General features: G+C 42.4%; 1 non-coding gene across 1 annotated transcript; it reads left to right on the forward strand.

Moving 5' to 3' along the window:
* The first annotated feature begins 4,351 nt into the window (after positions 1–4,351).
* Positions 4,352–4,490, forward strand: LOC118997293 (small nucleolar RNA SNORA7). The gene has a single exon (XR_005068642.1). It is a non-coding gene; the product is annotated as a small nucleolar RNA SNORA7 (small nucleolar RNA).
* The last annotated feature ends 213 nt before the right edge of the window (positions 4,491–4,703 follow it).

The raw sequence follows: 4,703 nt of genomic DNA on the forward strand, positions 1-4,703 counted from the left end.
CAGCACCATCAGCTGTGTCACAGTCATGATTTCCAGTTCTTAATCCAAACATGGGGGGCACCTTCTCATGGCCCACTAAGAGTCTTTTCACCCCCTTTCTTCCCTACAAGGTCTCTCCTGCTTCCTAAGCCATGTGGCAAAAGGGAGCACACAAAGCCGCATGGCCCCAACCTAGCATGGCTACCATGCCTCAGTTTAAATGCCAGCACCAATCTTCCTTGTCAGCCCCATTTCAGACTCCTCCCACAATCAGCCACACTTGCCAGCATTCCTGTATTCTTCCAGCTTTGCTGGGCTTCCATAGTAAGTCCAGGCAGGCATGGCCTCGTGGCATGGAGCCAACCATCGCCATGTTCTCACCCAGGTACTATAACCAAGGTGGGGGGTTTTCTCACAGTTAAGTCATGGGTTGAAGTCACTCCCATCTCCCTGACTCAAAACGTGGCCACAGCTACTTAACATATCCATGAAACCAGTTAAAAGCTATAGATATGTTGAATGACCATGGCTGAGGTTAGCTGCAAAACTGTTGCTATGCAGAACAACTCTCAATGGCCTTGTTACAAGTGTCCCATCCCCCAGTTCAGACCTGTGGAGGTGAGTACATGCTATATATTTCTAATATTTCCTCGACACCCTGAGTTCTGAACCCCATTACGAATCTTATTTGGGGGCCCCCTGGCTGTACCCTATTACAATACTACAGATTCTCAAGAATCTACTGTGATGGAGGTAAACTTATTTATGGCAATTTCTGCAATTTTTAAAAGTAAAAGACTTTATTTCTTTATTTTTAGAGAGAGAGAGACATCAATGTAATAGAGGACTCAAGAGTTGGAAAATTTTAGTTTAAGGTAAAAAGTTATAAGCCTAGCAAGTAATGTATATGTTAAACATTTTGTCTCAGAAACTACAGGTATGGCCCATCATGGCTCCTGGGAAAACAGCTGACCTCCTAAGGCACTGCTAAAAATTACTGTCTGGGGACAACTGGAGGCATCCTGGCCTTTGTTCCAGGGAGGGACAGATGACCATCCGCTCCTGGGAACAGCTAACTGCCCAGGACTAGAATGTTGCAGCTTCTTTCACCTAATCCTCCTGAATCTCAAAGCCCTCACCGCACCTTGTTTACTCCCTGGTATAAAAAAGTTGGCCTGGAAAGAAAAGACAAGATAGTCTGTTAGGGTATGAACCCACCATCTTCTCAGATTGCTGGCCATCTGAATAAAGCGTCCATAGAGATTCAATCGCTGTCATCGCTTATTGGGTTTGGTAGTGACAGGCAGCCTGAACCAGTGTCTGCCTGTCACTACCAAAGGGCAGCTGTCTTTTCTGGTTTCAAATGTGTGGTTGCCTCCCACATTCCCCTCAGTGGGGACCTGACCCGCAACCCAGGCATGTGCTTTTACTGGGAATCCAGCTGGTGACCCTTTGGTTCACAGGCCATCACTCAGTCTACTGAATCACATCAGCCAGTGTTATGTTTTTTTATATGTTTGAAATTCTCCATAGTAAAAAGTTTTTAAAAATAAATACTAAATATACATATTCCATATGATGTTTTACACATCCAATTTTCATTCCTCATCACCATTCACTGGGCTAATATTTAAATAGAATGACTTTCTAGGAAAGTAGACAGTTAATATGATTTTTGAGTGATAGGTGGCACAGAAGTGTACTGGGGAAAGGCAATTTGGGGTTTTTTTGTTCATTATTTGTTTTGTGGGGGGCTGTTTGTTTACTTTGAAAAGAATAAAAACTACTGTAGGTAAAAATCACATCTGGCCTTTTTCACTCCCCTCCTAGGGACACCTAATATATTCAGGTGTGCTTTATATTTCCTGATTTAATCTTCTCAAAAAGAAAACTACTAAAGAGACTATGAAGACTGTCTCCTAGAGATGGAGAGCAGAGGGAGTAGCAGGACTTATAATGTGTTTCAGATAAAACAAACTGAAAGAAAATTTAGGACGAGAAGCTGGACTGAAAATTATTATTCTCTGATTAACACCAAAACACAGTGTGGTTCCATTTTGCTAGTTAGCTTCCTCCTCCTCTTCCATTTCACCCCATTTTCTCCACCTCCTCTGAGCTAGGGCTCCAAGCACTGGTGAGGAAAAGGAGGGGGCTAAGCATATTGAGGGAACAGGAAAGTTAAGCCTTTGGGGGAAATATGCCTGACTCCAATAATAACAAGGGAAGGGAGATGAAAGAAAAAGTTATTCTTGCCTACAGCCTAACATCCAGAGGTGGGCTACTGGTCCCCAAAACACAGGAGTAAAGGGGACTCACTAGAGCTGTAATGCAGGGTCCCCAAAGAGAGGGAAAACATTTGGGAACTGAGGGGCTGGGTGAAAGGCATTTCCTGACAGCTCCCACTAACAATAGCAAGAGAGTTAACTTTTTTTCTCTTGAGATAAAAGAGAGAGGACCCCCCCCCCCCAGAGGAAGGAAGCCAAGAATGCCCCCCTGCCCTTACCTCCCTCTGTGTCCCACACTTAAAAGCAGTGGTTCTCACACTTAGTGCATCAGAATCATCTGCAGAGCTTGTCAAAACCTGCTGAGCTCCAACCCCTGGGGGTTTCTGGCTCAGTAGGTCTGGATGTGACCCAAGAATTTACATTTCTAACAAGTTCCTAGGTAATGCTGCTGCTGGTCCCAGCCACTGAGAATAGCTGTTCTGCAGTAGAGCTGATAAAAGGCACAAGGAGGCACCCAATGGGGCAATGTGAGGCTGTGAGGCTGTGAGGCTAGAGCTTGGGGCCCAGGAAAGCTGATATGGGGTTTCCAAGTCCTGGGATGGTCAGTGAACTAGCAGCAAAGTGAAGTGAAGTGGAGTTTCACAGAATTTCAATTTCCGAATCCTAACACCAAGCAAATGCTTTAAATTGGTGGGTTGCTTTTTTTTTTTTTTTTTTTAGCTGACCATAATAAACACTTCCTGGGCATCTGTTATGTATCAGTCACTGTCTCAGGCTCTTTAACTAATCTAATATTCACTCTCATAGCTAACAATTTTGTAAGGTAAGATCATCACATCAGTTTTACAGACAAGGAAACTGGTTAACTAATCAAGTGAGAGGTTAACTGAACTGCAATACATAACTGCAAAAAACACTACTACTACTTGAAAGGTGATAATCTCTACATGAGATGAGTAGAAAGCACTGGGTTACACAGTCTCCAGGAGTGTTCTGGAGAATGTTCTGGAGAACTGGGTTCAAGTTATGTGTGGTTTTCTAAAGCAGAACTAGGATTATGTTCAGGAGGACTAATGACACTGGATGATTTGTGTTTGCATTTTTAAAAAGCCAGAAACAGAAATGTCAGTATTCTTTAACATTGCAGAGAGGTTTTGAGCACAGGAGTTGATAGAAACTGTGGAAGTTAAAAAAGATACTTTTCCTCCCACCTCTAAGTTCTTCCAACAGGGCTAATAACCAGATTAACAGCAACAGACTAACAAGAGAAAAATCAAAGTTTTAATACTTGTGCATGGGGAATTCACACAAGCATGAAAATTCCAAAGATAGGCAAAATTTGGTATATATGTCATTTTGTACAAAGGAGAAAGGTGGGGAGGTGATCTGAGATTTTAAAGCAAATAGGCAATTTATAGATAGCTGAGGAAGAGGGGAACATACAAGGCTGGTAAATTTTGCTGGGCAACCCAGAAACGATGGGACAAGGGAAGGGAGGAGATCTAGTAAACAAGTCCCTGCTTGGAATCACCCAGTCTAATGCTAAAGTGATTATGCTAAAAGTTCTTTTTGTGAAGCAGGTTTTTCCCCTGTTAATCTCTTAGGCAGTAAAGGGGGGAGGGTCAAAGGTTCTTTCTCAGTCTTTTCTTAATAACCAGCATAAAAATCAATATTTGAAGTCCTCCTTCAAAACACCGTGCCAGAATTGAATACTTTCTCTAATTTCTCTGGCCATTTGATAGAGATTTCATGAGGATGCAAGAAGAGGATAAAGGAAATCAAAATTCAGCCATCCCCAAACTGCCCTTTTGAGATGCTGATTTTAAGGTGTTTATTAAGAAACAAGACTTAATAGGGAGCCTTTGACTCTCCCCAGCTTTCCTGGGCTAGAGATTCAGATAGAGAAAACTGATTCAGGAAGGAGATCTTAGGATGTCAACTTAGCCTGATTTGCATTAAATGTGGTAAACAACAGGGCTTCCGGCAGGCTCCTATCAGCTTGATTCTCACTGGGACCCATAGTTCCTGGTTTCCTAGCAAGAATTTTCCTGCCATGTATCTTCTGTTCTTCCTCAACTACCTGTAAATCATTCATTCTCACTTCTGAAATCTAATATACCATCCCCCTTTTGTCCAAAATGTCTTATAACTCCCAGGATTGTGTCTGGGGAATGTCTAATATTCTGCCAGCTTCGGAGATGGGAAGGGAAGCAAGCCTGGTAGAGGTACCCATTCCAATCCCCTCTTGCTCCATAGCTGGTAATTGGAACACACTCTGTAATAACATTTTTTAAAATGCCTTGTATACTCAGTGTTGCCCCACTGTCTTTGGAGATTTCATGCCTATGCGAATTCCTCATGTGCATGTATTAAAACTTTGATTTTTCTCTGTTAATCTCATTATTAACTGAGCTAGAAGAATTTAAAATGTGTGAAGAAAAGTATTACACATTTAACCCCCACAGGGTCTATACTTTTTAGGATGTCAATTGCTAGAGA

This window comes from Sturnira hondurensis, unplaced genomic scaffold (genome assembly GCF_014824575.4).
Source record: "Sturnira hondurensis isolate 20B ecotype Veracruz unplaced genomic scaffold, ASM1482457v3 Scaffold0013001, whole genome shotgun sequence".
NCBI lineage: Eukaryota > Metazoa > Chordata > Mammalia > Chiroptera > Phyllostomidae > Sturnira > Sturnira hondurensis.